This window comes from Mustelus asterias, chromosome 17 (genome assembly GCF_964213995.1).
Source record: "Mustelus asterias chromosome 17, sMusAst1.hap1.1, whole genome shotgun sequence".
Lineage (NCBI taxonomy): Eukaryota > Metazoa > Chordata > Chondrichthyes > Carcharhiniformes > Triakidae > Mustelus > Mustelus asterias.
Genome location: NC_135817.1, coordinates 71,080,999 through 71,103,645, shown reverse-complemented (window position 1 = coordinate 71,103,645; position 22,647 = coordinate 71,080,999). Strand labels below are relative to the sequence as shown.

The following is a 22,647-nucleotide window of genomic DNA, read 5'->3' as shown; positions in this document are numbered from 1 at the left end:
GTGTTTTCTCCACCGGAGTCCGGCTCTGGGTCAGAGTGATCAGCTCCTTTTCCACACCGCTTTACAATGTGACAGACAAGTACACAAACTACACAAACTTTCATGCAAACAGGTGGCAAACTCTGCGTTTGTTTACCACTACAGAGTTTGATGTTAAATGACCTTTGCCACTTGTGCTTCATAATCCTAAGTGCCCTTGTGCCTCTACACCCACTTCAGGGTCCTGACCTTGGTGTGGGGGATTTCCCCTCTTAACAACTGGTCTAAGGCTGTGCGTTTGAGACAGGCACTTCCTTGTCCTTTAGTCGATCAGCACAAGTAACAGTCAATACTTATTTCTACACCATTAACAATCAATACTTATTTCTACACCATTAACAACCAATACTTATTTCTACACCATTAACAATCAATACTTATTTCTACACCATTAACAATCAATACTTATTTCTATACCATAAATTCCCCTAATTTTTACCCATTTTAAACTGTATTGTTGACTCAGTCTGACTCCCACAGATTCAATGATCTCTACCCTGGTTCGCCGATCGAGGCCAACCGATTCAACTCACCAGCAGTGAGATCCTGCCCGACTACACCAATTGTTGTGGGAAAATTATCACTCGGAGTCAGACGTAAAGATTCAAAACACAGTTTTATTGGACAAAGCTTTGGGAGAAGCGCTGGGCTCTCCGCAGTGCAGGCAGTCACCTTCTCAACTTTACATTGGTAGTTGAGCATCTTTATACTTTTCAAATAATAGACAAGTACGGACATTAGCCGTTAGCACATCGTTATACAAATAATAGACAAGGACGGACATCGGCAGTTAACACATCGTTCCACGTAGAGTAGATACATTTATACATTTATGTCCCCCATCAATGACTGATCTCATTATCAAAACTCTTTGTTTTGGGTCCTGCTTTTATCTAAAACTGAGGTGCCTCCAGGTCTGATCTGTTTCCTGCAGCAATTTAAACACTAACAGGTTTTAACTCTGTGTGATGTCTGTGCCCAAGTCAGTGCATCTTAATGTCTTTTCCCAGAGTCCATTTTGTGCCAGGTAACCATTTTGTGTCCTTTAATTTTGATTTTACTCCAACCAGCACGATCTGCAACAGCTGCATAAAAACGGGAACCTGGCGACTTCACTTCCGAAGGGGATATTGCAGGTTAGCACCCAAGGTGCCATCACCCTCCAGGGTGCCAATTGCAGAGAGGGCACCGGCGAGGACATGGGGGACCCAGTTAAGTGCAACTTGGGGTTGGGGGAACAGGAGTCACTCGCAGGCCTTAGCAGCCCTTCATGCCTGTGAGCCTCCAGGTTTAAAGTGGTCTAGCAGCTGTGATGGGCGTTATCACACACGAGGCTTGAGATGCTCAGGAAATAAAGGCTTTTATTTGCTGTAACAACGAAGCTACTAATTATGTACACGATCCCAGACTGAGGGGTCCCAGACAGAGCAGAGACCTTTATACCTCTCCCAGGAGGCGGAGCCCGACTGGGATGTACCACAATAACTATAATACAAGGTGTAACAGCTCAACCCTAACCCCAACAGCAACAAGTAGAACAACCCATCCCTAACCCCAACAGCAACATATATACATACTTGTAGTACTGGCCAGACCCTGGCTCAGTACTATCTAGTGGGAACCAACGATGGTTCACAACATTCACCCCTCCTTTGAAGACAAAGGCCGGCGGGGTACAAAAAAACAGAATAAAGTGTCATCAGTCTATAAGTTCAGACGGTCAGGGGGACCGCACCATCGTTGTGACCTCCTCAATACCGGCGATGACACCGGAGTAGGCACTCGCGGTGGCGTTCTCCCCAAGGCGATGTCCAACTGTTCCTCCACAGTTTCACGGGCCGGTTGACCCTGAGGTGATGGTAATCCATGGAGTTCTGACACGCCCTGAAGTGGCGACCATCCTCTGGACTCAGGCAAGCTGTACATGGGAGTAAAAGGGTTAAGTAATGGTCCCGATGCTGCCCGCGCCGTGTCCGGAGGGGAAACAAGAGTTATGGGGTTTGTAACAGGGGGTATGGGAGCGACAGGGGTTTCTACATCCCCTGCTGGCGCCAGGTCTCGGATCGAGACCGTGTCCTCTCACCCGTCAGGGTATGCCACATAGGCATACTGAGGATTGGCGTGGAGGAGATGGACCTGTTCGACCAATGGGTCGGACTTGCGGGCCCTTACATGTCGCCGCAGGAGGACAGGTCCTGAGTACGTCAACCAAGATGGTAATGAGGTCCCAGAGGAAGACTTCCGAGGGAATGAAAACAGCCTCTCATGGGGAGTAGCGTTGGTTGCCGTACACAGGAGTGAGCGTATGGAATGGAGCGCATCAGGGAGCACCTCTTGCCAACGGGAGACTGGAAGGCCAGTAAGACAGCCTTCCAGACTGTAGCATTCTCACGTTCCACCTGTCCGTTACCCCTAGGATTGTAGCTCATGGTCCTACTAGAGGCAATCCCATATGAGAGCAGGTATTGCCTCAAGTCATCGCTCATGAACGACGAGCCCCTGTCGCTGTGAATGTAGCTGGGGTACCCGAACAGGGCAAAAAGATCACGGAATGCCTTGATAACCGTGGCAGCGGATGTATCAGAGCAGGGAATAACAAAAGGGAATCTCGAGTACTCATCAATGATGTTGAGGAAGTACACATTCCGATCTGTTGAGGGAAGGGGGCCCTTAAAATCGACACTCAGTCTTTCGAAGGGACGAGTGGCCTTGACTAATTGTGCCCGGTCAGGTCGGTAAAAGTGCGGTTTGCATTCCGCGCATACCCGACAGCTTCTTGTTATGGACCTGACATCCTCCACCGAGTAGGGCAGATTGCGGGCTTTTATAAAGTGGTAGAGCCGAGTGACCCCAGGATGGCATAGGTCATTATGGAGAGCCTGCAAACGGTCCTCCTGTATACTGGCGCATGTTCCACGCGAGAGGGCATCCGAGGGCTCATTGAGTTTCCCTGGACGATACATGATGTCATAGTTATAGGTGGAGAGTTCAATTCTCCACCGCAAGATCTTGTCGTTCTTGATCTTGCCCCTCAGCGTGTTATTAAACATGAACGCCACGGACTGCTGGTCCGTGATCAGGGTGAACCGTTTTCCCGCCAAGTAATGGCGCCAGTGCCTGACGGCCTCCACAATGGCCTGGGCCTCCTTTTCCACCGCTGAATGCCAAATTTCGGGGCCTTGGAGGGTGCGGGAAAAAAAGGCGACGGGCCTGCCCGCCTGGTTAAGTGTGGCGGCCAGGGCGAAATCAGATGCATCGCTCTCCACCTGAAAGGGGATGGACTCATCAACAGCGTGCATCGTAGCTTTCGCGATGTCGGCTTTTAGTTTATCAAAGGCCAATCGGGCCTCTGGTGTTAGGGGAAAAGAAGTGGACTTGATGAGCGGACGGGCTTTGTCCGCGTAATTGGGAACCCATTGTGCATAATAAGAGAAGAAGCCTAAGCATCTTCTCAGTGCTTTTGCACTAGTGGGCAGGGGAAGTTCAAAGAGGGGACGCATACGGTCTGGATCAGGGCCAATGACCCCGTTTTCCACCACGTATCCTAGGATGGCTAAACGGCGCGTACGAAACACACACTTCTCCCTGTTGTAGGTCAGGTTCAGGCGAGATTCAGTGCGTAGGAAATTCAGGAGATTTGTGTCATGGTCCTGCTGGTCATGGCCGCAGATGGTGACGTTATCCAGGTACGGGAAGGTAGCCCGCAGCCCGTTCTGGTCCACCATTCGGTCCATAGCACGCTGGAAGACCGAGACCCCATTGGTGACACCAAAGGGAACCCTGAGAAAGTGATACAAGCGACCATCCGCCTCAAAAGCCGTGTATTGTCGGTCCTCTGGGCGAATGGGGAGTTGGTGGTAGGCAGACTTTAGGTCTATGGTGGAGAACACCCGGTACTGCGCAATCTGATTGACCATGTCAGATATGCGCAGGAGGGGATACGCATCCAGCTGCGTGTATCTATTAATGGTCTGACTATAGTCAATGACCATCCGGGGTTTGTTCCCACTCTTGACCACCACGACCTGCGCTCTCCACGGACTAGCGCTAGGTTGTATGATCCTTTCCTTGAGGAGCCGCTGAACTTCAGATCGAATGAAGATCCGATCCTCAGCGCTGTAACACCTACTCTTTGTTGCAATGGGCTTGCAGCCTGGCACAAGATTCTGGAACAGGGAGGGTGTGGTAATCTTCAGCGTCGAGAGGCTACAGGCGGGGCGCGTTGGGCAATTTGGAGGCTGCTGTTCTCCCACTGAAAGCGAAGGGGGTGGCCCACCGTACTGTAGGTACACTCCTCAAGTGGACCATGAAGTTTAGTCTGAGAAGTATTGGCGCGCAAAGGTGCGGCAACACCAGGAGCTTGAAACGCTCGTAAACTGTGCCTTGCACCGTTAAAGTTCCCACGCAACTCCCTGGCATGGTGACAGACCGGGACCTTGATGCCATAGAAATTGTCTGTTTGACAGGCTGAATCCGGAGTCCACACCGCTTCACAGCGTCTGGGTGGATAAAACTCTCAGTGCTCCCGCTGTAAACAGACAATAAATCAAGTGGTCGTTTACCTGGATGTCCATCATAGACTTGTCAAGTCTATGAGGCTTGGCCTGGTCCAGGATGATCGATGCCACCGTTGGTTCATGAGCGCCACTGCAGGCGGCGGAGATTGACGAGGATGACCCCTGCTGGTCGTTCGCGGTCGGTGCCGACCAACATGGCCGCTCCCATAGGTCGCACATGGGTGATGGCGCCAAACTCAGCGACCCCTGGTGGTCACACCTCTCCGACTCCGTCGACCGTAATGGCATCGTCCTGGCCTCGCACATGGACGAAATCCTCGACGATGCCGACGACGAAGAACCGGGCTCCGAGGAATCGCAGGCCGCACTGCTGTTCCGAGAAGCACATTTAGATCAGCACACTTTCGAATAGTGCCCCTTCTTACCGCAGGCGGAGCACAACACAACTTTAGCGGGACACCGTTGCCGAGTATGCTTCGCTCCCCCACAGAAGTAACACCGCGGGCCGCCCAGAGCTGCTGTCGTCGTCAGGCCCGAGTGTGGGCACGCCATCACGCAGCTTTTCGAACCCGAGGGACGAGGAGGGATCAGCGACTGCTCCTGCCACGTTGTCTCCACGTGGTCTTCAGGATACAATACTAGGCTTTTGGAGGCCGTCTCCAGCATCTCCGCTAGTTCTATTGCCTGGGTGAGGTCAAGATTACCTTTCTCCAGTAGTTTGAGTCGGATGTAAGATGATCCGACTCCCGCCACAAACGCATCTCGAGCGAGGTCGCTCATATTCTGCTCTGCCGACACTGCTTTGCAGTTACAGCCCCTGGCTAGCTGTAGGAGCTCGTTCGCGTATTCCTCCGTCGTTTTGCCGGACTGCTGTCGTCGAGTGGCTAAGAGGTAACGAGCGTGCATTTCGTTGGGCGGTTTAATATAACGCTTCTTAAGAAGGTCGAGGGCCTTTGTGTAGTCGGTGGCCGCACGGATCGCGAGGTAGACAGTGTCGCTTACCCTCGCATGAAGGACCCGGAGTCTGTCATCATCTGTGGTGACCGCTGCGGAGGCTGCCGGTAGTCCTCAAAACATTTCAACCAGTGGTCGAAGGTGTTAGAGGCGCCCGCCGCACGTGGATCCATTGTAAGGCGTTCAGGCTTCAGTATCTGCTCCATACTCTCTATATCGTTTTTTTTTTCCGACGAGAGTTTATTTACAGCAAATAAAATTGATGCGCGTTATCACACACGAGGCTTGAGATGCTCAGGAAATAAAGGCTTTTATTTGCTGTAACAACAAAGCTACTAATTATATACACGATCCCAGACTGAGGGGTCCCAGACAGAGCAGAGACCTTTATACCTCTCCCAGGAGGCGGAGCCCGACTGGGATGTACCACAATAACTATAATACAAGGTGTAACAGCCCAACCCTAACCCCAACAGCAACAAGTAGAACAACCCATCCCGAACCCAACAGCAGCATATATGCATACTTGTAGTACTGGCCAGACCCTGGCTCAGTACTATCTAGTGGGAACCAACGATGGTTCACCACAAGCTGGTTTGCAGCCAGCACTTCCCATGTCCTCCTTGCTGGGCTTGTGGTGATATGGCTGCTGAGAGATTGCCCTTCTGGCGGTGGCAGATGTAAGTGGGTGGGAGAAGGTGAATTCATAGGGTCAGCACAGGGGGCAACTGTGAGGTCCCTGGGTGGGATCCTGGGAGATGCCAGGCTGCATAGGCAGAGTAGCAAGGGATGGTGCCAGCATAATGAGGGTTGAAGACCCTCACATGGGGGGGGGGAGGATGAATGCAGTCAGAATGAACCCCGCAGTCAGAATGAACCCCCACAGTCAGTCTGAACCTTGAAGCCAGAGGGCATGAGCTGTCTGGAAGTTCAAAGCCACTGGTTCTGGAAGCCTGGCTCTCGGGAATTAATGTACGGGTGGCTGGCTGTCCAATTTGGAATGCTTGTCTAATCCACATCCCAGGAGAGCTGGAGAAATGAGGGTGCCATGGGAGGATGAAGCTGACTGAATTTCAGTCTTCAGATGCATCAGGTGTACCTTGCCTGCCAGAAGGAGAAGCCAGTTGCCTAATTGTCATCCTGACTCTTCCTTGATGAGTCACTTGTGCCAATTTAGTCAGCATTGCAATGCTCGAGTGTGCCACTGATTGGCGCCCAATGGTTAACCCTTTGGGAACTGTTGTGAGGGGCTGTTGAAGCTCTGTTGAAGAGCTTTTCCCTGTGGAGTAGGAGCTGGAAGGACTTCTTGTGGATTCTTGAACTACAGACAAGTCAGTAAGAAGCACAATCTTTATTCTTTGTGCTTGTTTTGCTTGGCTATTGAAGAGAAGGAGGGAGAGGGACTGGTTTGGACTCTGTGCATTGCTCGCCTGTAGGCTTGTGCTGCAGGCTCTACTTTGCCTCATCATTTCCACCAGGAGCAAAGAGTCAGAGTTGCAGTTTCTGCTTGGCCTGGAGCACCCGCCCATCTTGGTGCCATCTCTCCTGTGCCTCCTGCTCCTCCATCTCCCCCTCTACTCTATCCCTCTTTCCCCACCTAAAAACTAATAACTTTCAGACCCAGGGGAGAGCGTTTCCTTCACTTGCCCTCTACACCACCACCCTCCCCCCGCCCTTTCACTCTAACAAAACAAATACTCAAACATCTGGGGTGAGTGTAGCACCACCCAAATGGCAGTGACACCACCTTTGCCAGTGGCAGGGCCCTCCAGGGCCAGTTCTGCAGGATTGGAAGCTTCTGGGGGCCCCCACTGCTCCTGTGGCCCCGTCACCCTTCACATTATTGACAAAACATCGAGGCGTAAAGTGCTACACCCACACTGAAATGACCACTGAGGCATGAATTCGGGCAATGGCTGGGGTTGTCAGCCCCTCCGCCATTTTTACCACCTCAAAAATGTATGGCAAATCCATCTTCTTTTTAAAGGCTGAGCGAACAGTCCACCTCACCCTTGAAAAGAGGCTCACAGTGGGCAGGACCTTCCTGGCGGTGGACCCACGAGAGGCCATTGGCCAACAACTTGTTTTATCAAATGTCCTGCCCTTCTTCCCCATTGAGCTCCTGCTCCCCCACCTCCATCTACTGGGGGAGGTAAGGTCCAAGGTGCAAATCCTGCTTGGCCTCATGGAGGCCTTCCCCGGGACATCTACTCCTTCCAAGGCCCAGCCTGAGAGGAGTGTCTAGAAGGGAGCTTTGATGTCCCCATGAGAGGGGTCAACCACTGCGTCCTCAGGTCCATGGAGGGTGTGTGGTGCCATGTGGGCAAGAGGCTGGTGCAGGTACGGAAAAAGTGACACTGCCAACACTGAGGTGGCCGCAACCTTTTATAAATGATTATTAACTTTTTATAAATGATTTTTATAAATGACCTGAATGAGGAAGTGGAAGGATGGGTTGGCAAGTTTGCTGATGACACAAAGGTTAGTGGGGTTGTGCATAGTGTAGAGGGATGTCAGGAGTTGCAACGAGACATAGATAAGATGCAAGACTGGGCGGAGAAGTGGCAGATGGACTTCAACCCAGATAAGTGTGTGGTGGTTCATTTTGGCAGGTCGAATAGGATGAAAGAATATAATATTAAGGGTAAGATGCTTGGCAGTGTGGAACATCAGAAGGATCTTGGGGTCCGGGTTCATAGGATGCTCAAAGCAGCGTCGCAGGTGGAGGCCGTGGTTAAGAAGGCGTATGGAATACTGGCCTTCATCAATAGAGGAATTGAGTTTAGAAATCGGGAGATAATGCTGCAGCTGTATAGGACCCTGGTCAGACCCCACCTGGAGTACTGTGCCCAGTTCTCCGTGGGCGGCACGGTAGCACAGTGGTTAGCACTGCTGCTTCAAAGCTCCAGGGACCTGGGTTCGATTCCCGGCTTGGGTCACTGTCTGTGTGGAGTTTGCACATTCTCCTCGTGTCTGCGTGGGTTTCCTCCGGGTGCTCCGGTTTCCTCCCACAGTCCAAAGATGTGCGGGTTAGGTTGATTGGCCAGGCTAAAATTGACCCTTAGTATCCTGGGATGCATAGATTAGAGGGATTCGTGGGTAAAATATGTAGGGATATGGGGGTAGGGCCTGGGTGGGATTGTGGTCGGTGCAGACTCGATGGGCCGAATGGCCTCTTTCTGTACTGTAGGGTTTCTATGATTTCTGGTCGCCTCATTACAGAAAGGATGTGGAAGCCATAGAAAGGGAGCAGAGGAGATTTACAAAGATGTTGCCTGGATTAGGTGGCATGCCTTATGAGGATATGTTGAGAGAACTAGGTCTTTTCTCCTTGGAGAGACGAAGGATGAGAGGTGACCTGATAGAGGTGTATAAGATGTTGAGGGGTATTGATAGAGTGGATTCTCAGAGGCTTTTATCCAGGGCTGAAATGGTTGCCACAAGAGGTCACAGGTTTAGGGTGCTGGGGAGTAGGTACAGAGGAGATGTTAGGGGTAAGCTTTTCACTCAGAGGGTGGTGGGTGCGTGGAATCGGCTGCCGGTAGTGATGGTGGAGGCGGATTCGATAGGGGCTTTTAAGAGACTTTTGGATAAGTTCACGGAAGTTAGTAAGATAGAGGGTTATAGGTAAGCCTAGTAGGTAGGGACATGTTCGGTGCAACTTGTGGGCCGAAGGGCCTGTTTGTGCTGTAGCTTTTCTATGTTCTACGTTCAATGTTCTAACTGACACCATTGCCTCACCTCCAGCAACAGCCACCGCTGCCGTCGAGGAGGGGGGGCGGGGGGGGGGGGGGGGGGGCGGGCGGGGGGGGGACAGGATCCACGTGGCTGAAAGGCGAAATGGGAGGAATCACCCTCATACCCCAAAACCCCCAACACCAGCTCGGGGAACAAGAAGGATTGTCCTCCTTAGTTTCGGGGACCTGGGGTGGAGGGTGTTGTGTACAGTACAACCGTAGCTTACACTGTTTCACGGACTCCCAAGAAACCTGCCCTTTATCCGGTGTTGTGGACCATGTTCACATAGGGTGATTTAAACTGTACTCCCTTAAAAATCTTTTGTTGCAGTTTTGTTTGCACTTCAGCCCCATGATCCTAATCTATGGGCACCCAGAACATGGAGTGGGGGGGAGGTGAAGGAGTAAGATTTCCTCGTGACCCTGCTCCTGGGCCTGGCCATACTTGCCATCAACAGGTCCAGGCAACGGGCGACCAAGAGACCCATCCGACCTGACTGTCTGCCCCTCTACCATGGCTATATTTGCAGCTGATTGTCCTTGGACAGGGAGCATGCAGTGTCCACGGACACCATCGAGGCCCTCCGTGCACATTGGCCACCACAGGAACTGGGATGTGTTATCGATCCCTTTGGTTTGATGTTTTAGGATTCATCTGTGCTTTGTTTTTGTTTCGGGTGGTTCCTCTTTAAGGGGCTGCCCTTCTTACTTTGTCCCTCAGTTCATTTACTTTGGTTTAATTTTTTCTGACTCTAAAGAGTTGGAAGACATTACTGGGCTGTGGCCATACTAGTCCGGAAATGCCTGATCTCGTCAGACCTCAGAGTTAAGCAGACTGCTACCTCAGGCAGCCCAAAGGTGCTGCAGAGGATCCTGTGGTTTTTGAGACATTGAAGTGACCAAGCCTCACTGTTTGACTAACATTTCATCAAAGCTTTCACCAAGCAAATGACCTACATTCTATGATCTGAATATAGCCTTTTGACTTCTCTTCCAGTTTCTATTGGTATTTTAAACAAAGGAAGATTAAGTCTAACAGAAAAAAAGGTAGGATTGTCTCTTATATTACAAATATGCACGAGCGGATTTAGTAAAGTTCTGAAGCAAGGACAAAAACTGCAAATGAACCTGCCTGGTTGTTACTGTATACACTTTGATATTTTAAAAGCTCAAATTATTTATGAGGGGTTTTAACTTGCAAGATGTGTACAAATGGTGTCAAATGCTAAATAATCGGTCTGGTTAGATTTTTGAAAGTACAAGTTATCGTGTATCTTCACGCAGTTAGAGCTACAGTGCAGTGCTGCGACGGTAAGAAGTTCCTGAGAAGATAATAGCTTTTAACAGACAATGTGATAAACACTACACTCCAGAGTCTCTTTGGGTACGCTGAGGGAGAATTTATGCAACTAGCCAGCATGTTTTTTGGACTGTGGGAGGAAACCGGAGCACCGGAGGAAACCCACGCAGACACGGGGAGAATGTGCAGACTCCGCACAGTGAACTAAACCGGGAATCGAACCTGGGTCCCTGGCGTTGTGCTGTCCTGAAAGACATATCTGCAAGTCAGAGCCTGTGGCAAGTTACAAGAGAACCAACACAAGGGTAAAATCTACTTGAAGGCATCTTCACTAAACTGCCTGTCACAGACATAAATATCCATGACAATCCTTGTGGAGACTAAGTCCCAGTATCACACTTAGGACAGTCTCCATTGTGTGACATAGCACTACCATTGTGTTAAATGGGATAAATTCAGAGCAAATCTAGCGGCACAGTGGTTAGCACTGCTGCCTCACAAAGAACAAAGAAAAGAACAAAGAACAGTACAGCACAGGAAACAGGCCCTTCGGCCCTCCAAACCTGAGCCGCTCCTTGGTCCAACTAGACCAATCGTTTGTATCCCTCCATTCCCAGGCTGCTCATGTGACTATCCAGGTGAGTCTTAAACGATGCCAGCGTGTCTGCCTCCACCACCCTACTTGACAGCGCATTCCAGGCCCCCACCACCCTCTGTGTAAAAAACATCCCTCACAGTGCCAGGGACCTGGGTTTGATTCCCGGCTTGAATCACTGTCTGTGTGGAGTCTGCATGTTCTCCCCGTATCTGCGTGGGTTTCCTCCGGGTGCTCTGGTTTCCTCCCTCAGTCTGAAAGATGTGCAAGTTAGGTGCATTGGCCATGCTAAATTCTCCCTCAGTATACCCGAACAGGCACTGGAGTGTGGTGACTGGGGGATTTTCACAGTAACTTCATTGCAGGGTTAATGTAAGCCTACTTGTGACACTAATAAATAAACTTATTAAACATATAAAGTACCAACTGCAACACAGGTCTACGTACATGTTGGACAATATAAGTATTATACTACAGGCAAGTGGTCATGATAGAACATAGAGAACATAGAACATAGAACAGTACAGCACAGAACAGGCCCTTCGGCCCACGATGTTGTGCCGACCTTCATCTTAAACCAACATCAACCTATCCCACTCCCTATCATCCTGGTGTGCTCCATGTGCCTATCCAATAACCGCTTAAATGTTCCTAAAGTGTCTGACTCCACTATCACTGCAGGCAGTCCATTCCACACCCCAACCACTCTCTGCGTAAAGAACCTACCTCTGATATCCTTCCTGTATCTCCCACCACGAACCCTATAGTTATGCCCCCTTGTAATAGCTCCATCCACCCGAGGAAATAGTCTTTGAACGTTCACTCTATCTATCCCCTTCATCATTTTATAAACCTCTATTAAGTCTCCCCTCAGCCTCCTCCGCTCCAGAGAGAACAGCCCTAGCTCCCTCAACCTTTCCTCATAAGACCTACCCTCCAAACCAGGCAGCATCCTGGTAAATCTCCTCTGCACTCTTTCCAGCGCTTCCACATCCTTCTTATAGTGAGGTGACCAGAACTGCACACAATATTCCAAATGTGGTCTCACCAAGGTCCTGTACAGTTGCAGCATAACCCCACGGCTCTTCAACTCCAACCTCCTGTTAATAAAAGCTAACACACTATAGGCCTTCTTCACAGCTCTATCCACTTGAGTGGCAACCTTTAGAGATCTGTGGATATGAACCCCAAGATCTCTCTGTTCCTCCACAGTCTTCAGAACCCTACCTTTGACCCTGTAATCCACATTTAAATTAGTCCTACCAAAATGAATCACCTCACATTTATCAGGGTTAAACTCCATTTGCCATTTTTCAGCCCATCTTTGCATCCTATCTATGTCTCTTTGCAGCCTACAACAGCCCTCCACCTCATCCACTACTCCACCAATCTTGGTGTCATCAGCAAATTTACTGATCCACCCTTCAGCCCCCTCCTCTAAGTCATTAATAAAAATCACAAAGAGCAGAGGACCAAGCACTGATCCCTGTGGCACTCCGCTAGCAACCTGCCTCCAATCCGAAAATTTTCCATCGACCACCACCCTCTGTCTTCGATCAGACAGCCAGTTACCTATCCAATCGGCCAACTTTCCCTCTATCCCACACCTCCTCAGCTTCATCATAAGCCGACCATGGGGGACCTTATCAAACGCCTTACTAAAATCCATGTATATGACATCAACTGCCCTACCTTCATCAACACACTTAGTTACCTCCTCAAAAAATTCTATCAAATTTGTGAGGCAAGACTTGCCCTTCACGAATCCGTGCTGACTATCCCGGATTAAGCTGCATCTTTCTAAATGGTCGTAAATCCCATCTCTAAGGACCTTTTCCATCAATTTACCAACCACCGAAGTAAGACTAACCGGTCTATAATTACCAGGGTCATTTCTATTCCCTTTCTTAAACAGAGGAACAACATTCGCCATTCTCCAGTCTTCTGGCACCATCCCCGTGGACAGCGAGGACCCAAAGATCAAAGCCAAAGGCTCTGCAATCTCATCCCTTGCCTCCCAAAGAATCCTAGGATACATTTCATCAGGCCCAGGGGACTTATCGACCTTCAGTTTATTCAAAACTGCCAGGACATCCTCCCTCCGAATATCTATTTCCTCCAGCCTATTAGCCTGTAACACCTTCTCTTCCTCAAAAACATGGCCCCTCTCCTTGGTGAACACTGAAGAAAAGTATTCATTCATCACCTCGCCTATCTCTACTGACTCCATACACAAGTCCCCACTACTGTCCTTGACCGGCCCTAACCTCACCCTGGTCATTCTTTTATTCCTCACATAAGAGTAAAAAGCCTTGGGGTTTTCCTTGATCTGACCCGCCAAGGACTTCTCATGTCCCCTCCTAGCTCTCCTAAGCCCCTTTTTCAGCTCATTCCTTGCTAACTTGTAACCCTCAATCGAGCCATCTGAACCTTGTTTCCTCATCCCTACATAAGCTTCCCTCTTCCTTTTCACAAGACATTCCACCTCTTTCGTGAACCATGGTTCCCTCACTCGGCCATTTCCTCCCTGCCTGACAGGGGCATACCTATCAAGGACATCCAGTATTTGTTCCTTGAAAAAGTTCCACTTTTCATTAGTTCCTTTCTCTGACAGTTTCTGTTCCCAACTTATGCCCCCTAATTCTTGCCTAATCGCATCATAATTACCTCTCCCCCAATTGTAAACCTTGCCCTGCCGTACGGCCCTATCCCTCTCCATTGCAATAACAAAAGACACCGAATTGTGGTCACTATCTCCAAAGTGCTCTCCCACAACCAAATCTAACACTTGGCCTGGTTCATTTCCCAGTACCAAATCCAATGTGGCCTCACCTCTTGTCGGCCTATCCACATATTGTGTCAGGAAACCCTCCTGCACACACTGCACAAAAACTGCCCCATCCGAACTATTTGACCTACAAAGGCTCCAATCAATATTTGGAAAGTTAAAGTCCCCCATGACAACTACCCTGTGACCCCCACACATATCCATAATCTGCTTAGCAATTTCTTCCTCCACATCTCTATTACTATTTGGGGGCCTATAGTAAACTCCTAACAACGTGACCACTCCTTTCCTATTTCTAACCTCAGCCCATATTACCTCAGTGTGCAGATCCCCCTCGAAGTGCCTTTCCGCAGCCGTTAAACTATCCTTGATTAACAATGCCACTCCTCCACCACTTTTACCAGCTTCCCTACACTTACTGAAACATCTATACCCCGGAACGCCCAACAACCATTCCTGTCCTTGTTCTACCCACGTCTCCGTAATGACCACAACATCGTAGTCCCAAGTACCAATCCACGCCCCAAGTTCATCTACCTTGTTCCGGATGCTCCTTGCATTGAAGTAGACACACTTCAACCCACCTTCCTGTCTACCGGTACCCACCCTTGACCCTGATACCTTCCCCAATACCTCACCACCCTCACTGACTTCTGGACTACAACTCCTTTTCCCACTCCCCTGACAAATTAGTTTAAACCCTATGATAGCTCCACGGATAAAGATATACTGCTAATCTATAGCTAATCTGTGCTTTCATCATTTTACTTCCTTTGCTGAGCTTCAATAAAACAACAGAGGCTATGTGCCTCAGACAACATCAATGCAGCTATGATGGTGTGAAACTTCGCATTGGCGGAATTTTACTTTAATGTTGTGTCAACAGAAAAGTAATCTTCAAACCATAAAGATCAAGAAAGTCCCAGGTTTGTACCTTAATCTGTGCTGAGCTAGCTCATCACAGCCAGAGCCACAGCCGAAATAATATAATTTGCCTCAGTCTCCCAGGGTTAAGATGGATTAACTGATGGGCATGCAGGGGTGAGGATGTGGATGGATGGGGAGAGCAAAACTGCACACAAAACTAGATTTCAAAGAGTTGTGTTAGAGCATAACTCTGGAGGAAATTGCAGAGGAAGAGTGGAACATTGCCAGGGAGAAGTTTAAAAATGAGAATAATGTATTTGAAATCTCAGGTTTTGATGTCTGGGGGCCAGTTGGAATTAACAACTCGGGTAATAAGTGTGTGGGACAGTGGTTAGTGTGTAGCACAGTGGTTCGCATAGCTCCAGGGACCTGGGTTCAATTCTGGGTTCAATTCTGTCCTTGGGTGACTGTTTGTGTGGACTTTGCACATTCTCCTCAGGTCTGTGTGGTTTTCCCCTGGGTGTTCTGGTTTCCTCCCAGAGTCCAACGATGTGCAGGTTAGGCATTGGCCATGCTAAATTGCCCCTTAGTGTCCAAACATTTGCAGATTAGATGGATTCGCCATGGGAAATGTGTGGGGTGACGGGAGAGAGGACCTGGGTAAGATACTCTGCCAGAGAGTCAGTGCAGACTTGATAGGCCAAATGGCCTCTTCCTCACAGTAGAGATTTGATTTGATTAGATTTATTATTGTCACATGTACTGGGATACAACGAAAAGTATTGTTTCTTGCGCGCTATACAGCCAAAACATACCATTCATAAAGTACATAGGGGAAAATGAAAAGGTTAGAGTACAGAATATAGTGCTGCAGTTACAGGTAGGGTGAAGAGAAAGAACAGCTTAATATATGATAAGACCATAAATAAAAGTGGACATTACATTAGGCAAATGTTTTGTTTCCACGACTGATCAGGATTGAGCAAATTTGAGTTTTAGCGTGAAAATGGATTGTTAGTAATAGCATTGGAATGTGAATGGATAATGTCGCCAAGGGAAAAGTAAAATCCTGGTCCATTCTTCTTTATCTTCCTCAAGAGTCACGTTTCGCAATGGCAGCAGTCATGGCTCTCCCACTTTTGCGGTCTTTGATAACAGCCAACATCTTGCTGTTGCTCTCAAATCTTGTACCTGTTCTGCTTTTTAAGTGGTCGGTGTATTTCCTGCATTGTCTCCCTCTTGCTCTCCTGCCCTCAGTTTTACCAGTCACTGCCAGATGTTCAAGTTTCTCTCTCTTTCGTTCATGCCCAAGGAATTGTAGTTGTCTTTCAAATCTAATCCCATCACACCTCTCTATGCTTTCTTGGAGCGATCTGGGAGCACAGGTACACAGACCCTTAAAAGTGGCAGCACAAGTGGAAAAGGTGGTGAAGAAAGCATATGCCTTTAATTTAGCTCTCATTATCTTGCAGCTTTCACATTAATATAGTAACGGTCGCCAGAAGCAGCATCTTAACATGTAGCACTTTCTTTCTTATACTGGTTAATTAATATTGCTATGTCCAGTGCCTTGAACATTCTGCATCGCTAAAGATGTCACATAAATGGAAGTCGTCACTGTTGCCTGAAGTTACTTATTATGGTGTACATTAGGAATCGATTGCGGAATAGAAAGAATTCTTCTAATTCTTCTACTGTGTGCATCAGATATTTGGACATATAAATGATTGAACAAACACAGTGCTTATTTTTCGATAGTTTTGCACATGAATCTTCCGAAGCACTCTACTGAGTTGGAGGAAAATCAGCAAAAAATGGAGTTAAAAATACAGATTGTAACCAGAAGGTAATTTTTAAAGGAAGCAGAGGAGTTTTTGAAGAGAATTCTAAGTAAGGGGGTGTACTTTTGAAATGTTTTGCCACTGGCGTTGTAACGGAATGTTAGGTGGGAGTGTTTGGTGGGCTTGCAGGGAGGGGGAGAGGAAATTTGCACAATAAACCAGATTTCAAAAAATTAAGTTAAATCATAACTCTGGAGGAAACTGCAGAGGAAGAGCAGAACATTGCCAGGGAGAGGTTTAAAAATGAGAACAAGGTATTTGAAATCCTAGGTTTTGATGTCTGGGGGCCGGTTGGAGTTAACAATAACTCAGGCAATAAGAGTGTGGGACATTTGGAAAGGTTATGGGAATCAAATTTCTTAATTAGTTGTGGTTAATGTGTCAAAGGTTGGCAAGAAAAGCATTGGAAAAATTAAGTACTGATGCTGCAAAAGCCACGAAGGTGAGTGGGAAAGCGAATTGCGTGGAGGACGCGGAAAGTCTGCAGAGAGATTTGGATAGGCTGAGCGAGTGGGCGAGGATCTGGCAGATGGAATATAACGTTAGCAAATGTGAGGTTATCCACTTTGGAAGAAATAATAGTAAATTGGAATATTATTTAAATGGAGAAAAATTACATCGTGCGACTGTGCAGAGGGACCTGGGGGTCCTTGTGCACGAATCGCAAAAACTCAGTCTGCAGGTGCAGCAGGTGATCAAGAAGGCGAATGGAATGTTGGCCTTTATCGCGAGGGGGATAGAATATAAAAGCAGGGAGGTCTTGCTGCAACTGTACAAGGCACTGGTGAGGCCGCAACTGGAGTACTGTGTGCAGTTTTGGTCCCCTTATTTGCGAAAGGATATATTGGCCTTGGAGGGAGTGCAGAGAAGGTTCACCAGGTTGATACCGGAGATGAGGGATGTAGCTTATGAGGAGAGATTAAACAGATTGGGTCTGTACTCGTTGGAGTTTAGAAGGATGAGGGGTGATCTTATAGAGACATATAAGATAATGAAGGGGCTGGATAGGGTAGAGGTGGAGAGATTCTTTCCACTTAGAAGGGAAACCAGAACTAGAGGGCACAGCCTCAAAATAAGGGGGGGGGCGGTTCAGAACAGAGTTGAGGGGGAACTTCTTCTCTCAGAGGGTAGTGAATCTCTGGAATTCTCTGCCCATTGAAGTGGTGGAGGCTTCCTCGTTGAATATGTTTAAATCACGGGTAGATAGTTTTCCGATCAATAAGGGAATTAGGGGATATGGGGAGCAGGCGAGTAAGTGGAACTGATTTGCTTCAGATCAGCCATGATCTTGTTGAATGGCGGGGCAGGCTCGAAGGGCCAGATGGCCTACTCCTGCTCCTATTTCTTATGTTCTTATGAGTGAGGACCATGGATGAGGGAGGGGTGAAAGACAGTATTTTTTGGAAGTGGATTATTCATCTCAGGGATATGAATTTGAATCTTGAAGCTGAATTCAAGGTTAAGAAAGATGGTGAATTAGCACTGTTAGATTTACCCTGAGCAGACAGCTGGGAAGGAAGATGATGTTTGTGACTAAAACACATGTTCTAAGGGCACCCAACAACTTTCTCGTCTTGAGTTAAGGAAAGTTCTGACACATTTATGATTTGATGTCAGACATGTAGTTGGACAATTCAGTGGTGCTCATGGATTCAGGGGTGGAGCTGTGGGGATAAGGGCAGGTATGTCATACATGTGAATGCTGAGCTAGCTGGGGTGCAGTGCAGCTGCTTTGTTGGATTTCTCATGGACTTGAACATTTAACTCCAGGGTCATATTATAAAGGGCAACAATTGGAGCCATATCCAACAATGCAACGACTTTCTGTGTGTACCTACAGTGGTCACTTGCTCAATGTTTTGAGAAGCCTACTTGAAGTGAGATGACGAATGGCCACCTTGGCAGGACTTTGCCTCATTGGCTTATTCTCCTGCCATGGTGCCTGTACTAGGCACAGTACATCTGGGTAGTCCACAGATCACCACCGTGGCGGCCCGGTGGCACAGTGGGGTGGCCCGGTAGCACAGTGGTTAGCACTGCTGCCTCACAGCACCAGGGATTCAAGTTCCAATTCAGGTGGGAGTTATAAAATAAATGGCAGAACAAAGAGGAGCATAGACACATGGAGAGATCTGGGAGCACAGGTCACAGATCCTTAAAAGTGGCAGCACAAGTGGAAAAGGTGGTGAAGAAAGCATATGGCATGCTTACCTTTATCGGATGGGGCATCGAGTACAAAAGTTGCGCAATTAGGTTGTTTCAGTCACATTTGGAGTACGGTGTCTAATTCTGGTCACCAACTACCAGAAGGATGTGGAGGCTTGGAGAGAGTGCAGAAAAGGTTTACCAGGATGTTGCCTGGTATGGAGAGTATTAGCTATGAGGAGAGATTGAATAAACTGGGATTGTTCTCCCTGGAAAGATAGAGGCTGAGGGGCGACCTGATAAAAGTTTATAAAATGATGAGAGATATGGATAGGGTGAACAGTTGTAAGCTTTTTCCCAGGGCAGAAATGACAATTATAAGGGGGCACAAATTCAAGATAAGGGGGCAAAGGTTCAGTAGAAATGTGCGGGGGAAGTTCTTTACACAGAGGGTGGTGGGGGCCTGGAATGCACTGCCAAGTGAGGGGTTGAGGCAGTTATGTTAGTCACATTTAAGACGTAGCTTGATAGGCATATGAACAAACGGGGAAAAGAGGGATATAAGTGGCTGGTTAGATAGTTAAACGTGATCAGTGCAGGCTTGGTGGGCCAAAGGGCCTGTTCCTGTGCTGTACTGTTCTTTGTTGTTCTTTGTTCTTTGTACCTGAACAGAGTGCGGCGACTAAGAGATTTTCACAGTAACTTCATTGTCTACTTGTGACACTAATAAATATACTTTGAACTTTAACTTTAAGCTAGAGAGATGAGCAAGACAAAGCATGAAGAGTGAGTGATAAGCTGGAGAGAATGTTAAAAGTTTGCAAGGTGAGGAAGAGCTCAGCCAGGCTGAGTCAAAGAAAGACACAACAATGTTTACCAAAGTCTTGAAAATGGGATGTAATTGCCAAGGAGGTGGAGAGGACACACAAATTAGATGCCGGCATTGCAAAGCAGATTGACGTCTGTCATTGTTTCTTAATTTCCATATTTTAGTGGATTTTACATATAAAACAGATGCAAAAATGAGGAAGCAGCTACCAAACCAAGCAGGAATATTCTGATGACATATTGAGAATCTGATTTCATTTGAAATTATTGATTTTCTGTGAAAGTGGCAGATTTAGATTCACAAGGTGGTTTTGATTTGATTTGATTTGATTTATTCTTGTCACATGTATTAACATACAGTGAAAAGTATTGTTTCTTGTGTGCTATACAGACAAAGCATACCGTTCATAGAGAAGGAAACGAGAGAGTGTAGAATGTAGTGTTACAGTCATAGCTAGGGTGTAGAGAAAGATCAACTTAATGCAAGGTTAGTCCATTCAAAAGTCTGACAGCAGCAGGGAAGAAGCAGTTCTTGAGTTGGTTGGTACGTGACCTCAGACCTTTGTATCTTTTTCCTGACGGAAGAAGGTGGAAGAGGGAATGTCCGGGATGTGTGGGGTCCTTAATTATGCTGGCTGCTTTGCTGAGGCAGCTGGAAGTGTAGACAGAGTCAATGCATGGGAGGCTGGTTTGCGTGATGAATTGGGTTACATTCACGACCTTTTGTAGTTCCTTGCGGACTTGGGCAGAGCAGGAGGTATACCAACCTGCGAAACAACCAGAAAGAGTACTTTCTATGGTGCATCTGTAAAAGTTGATGAGAGTCGTAGCTGACATGCCAAATTTCCTGTGACATGCCTGTGACGTGAGTAATAGCCATTTGATCTGGCCACGAACTGGAAACTAGACTACGTTGTCATGGAACATACCCTCCTACATTTACAGACAGAGGCCACATTGCTAAAACATGTGAGCAGTATTGACGCACACTACTCTTGTGAAGTACGCAGTATAATTTACATATTCATAAAATAAATGAACGCCGTATCTCACATATTATACCAGACATCACATTTTCTGCCAAAATTGCAGCTGCTTAACAAGAGTTTGCGTCTATATAGCATCTTTAACATGGTGAACTGTTCAAAGGTGCTAATCAAACAAAATATGACACCAAGCTACTTAAGGAGATAATAGAGCAGATGACGAAAAGCTTGGACAAGGAGGTAGGTTTTAAGGAGGACCGCTAAAGAGGGGAGATGGCGACGTTTAGGAAGGGAATATCTGAGCTTAAGGTCTAGAAAACAGAAGGCAAGACCACCAATGGCGAAATGACTAAAATTGGAGATGTGCAAGGGGAGAAAATTTGAGGATCACTGAGATCTGGAAAGGTTCTAGGGTTGGGGAGGCTACAGAGTTAGGGAGGGGAAAGGAGAAATTTAAAAAAGAATACAAATTCTAAAATTGAGGAGAAAAGGGGTGATGAGTGAATGGGACTTTGTGCGAAGTAGAAAATGGGCAGTAGAAATTAGCTTGAGCTCAAGTTAATGTAGCATAGAAGATGGGAGAGCATTAGAGATAACAAAAGCAAAGAAATGGGTTTCAATTGCAGCAGAGATGAGATAGTGGTGGAATGAGTAGGGCGATGTAATGCAGTGAAACTCGGTGGTTTAGGCTGATCGAATGGATATGTGGTAAGAATAATGGGTGGGATTTTATGGCCTCGCTCGTCCCAAAATCATAAAATCCCCGCCCAAGGTCAACAGACCATTGTCTGCCCCTCGCCTGCTCCGATTCCCGTGCCAGGTGGGGCAGTAAAATTCCGGCCCATATTTCAGTGTCAAGCATGCCACCATGTAATTGGAGAGATTGGTTTCACTGGTTTCTCAAGTCATGGAAAATGGCATACACTCAGGGTGAAACTTTCCTTTCCACTCTCAGAACCCTGCGTCTGACTATGTAAAAGGGAAATGGATAAGCATTTGAAAAGAAGAATGCAAAAGAAATCATGGAAAGTTTAAAAAATAGGATTAGTTTAAGATAGTTCCAACTGATCAGGTAGCACAGTTATTTGGGTTGGTAACTGTGGTGAACCATTGTTGGTTACCACCAGGAGTGCTGAGCCATGGTCTGGCCAGTACTATGAGTCTGTAGATATGTTACTGTTGGGGTTAGGGTTGGGCTGTTCTACCTGTTAATATAGTCCTATGGTACACCCCAGTTGGCTCCGCCTCCTGGGAGAGGTATAAAGGTCACTGCTCTGCCTGGTGACCCTTTAGTCTGGGATTGTATATTGTATATAGTAGCTCTGTTATTGTTGGCAATAAAAGCCTTTATTTCCCGGGTACATCCTGCCTCCCGTGTGATTTATCGCGCATCAGTAACCTCCTTCAGTGCTGTGATTTCAGTAATTGTATGATCTAAAACAATGTAAAATCATTTATAACAATATTGCTGACCTTTCCATCCTGAATCCTCTCTCTGCATCAGGCACAGTGATATACTTGGTAATGAGCCTGTCAGACATCTTGCTACCACAAAATAGAATCACCGAAACATACATAGAAAATAGAAGGAGGCGTAGACCATTCGGCCCTTCGAGCTGCTCCGCCTTTCATTATGATCATGGCTGTTCATCAAAATCAATACCCTGATCCCACCTTCCCCCAAATCCCATAGATACACAATTTTACCACCTCTCCCACCCCAGAATCGGGGCAGGCAAGGTTCGCAGAACGGCATTTTCTGCCAGCCTCGGGCGAGATCTTACGAGCCTCGGGCGGGTGTGGCAGTAGAATTCCAGCCATAGGGTTTGTTTTCCAGACCCTGCCTCTGACGAGCTCTCAGAAAGGCCAGTAAAGGGCAGAGATAATTCATTGGGGAAAAAGCTGTCCTGAAACATTTGTGTTAAAGCAGCCTTTAAGGGCATTTCCAGCATCTAGCTTCATTTTTGCAATGGAAGGCTTGTTGGATGATGTGGTCTGCCTCGGAACCACCCCCAGGAAGGTCTACAGGGGCAGACTTAGACTTGAAGAT

The 22,647-nt window shown here is 47.6% G+C and overlaps 1 protein-coding gene across 1 annotated transcript in view; it reads left to right on the top strand.

Annotated features, from left to right (window-relative positions):
• The first annotated feature begins 10,222 nt into the window (after positions 1-10,222).
• LOC144506193 (SH2 domain-containing protein 1B) overlaps positions 10,223-22,647 on the top strand; it is a 32,806-nt gene continuing 20,381 nt past the window's right edge. Inside the window, exon 1 of the mRNA XM_078232049.1 lies at positions 10,223-10,294. The gene's annotated coding sequence lies outside the window, so the exon portion shown is untranslated. The remainder of the gene's footprint in view (positions 10,295-22,647) is intronic.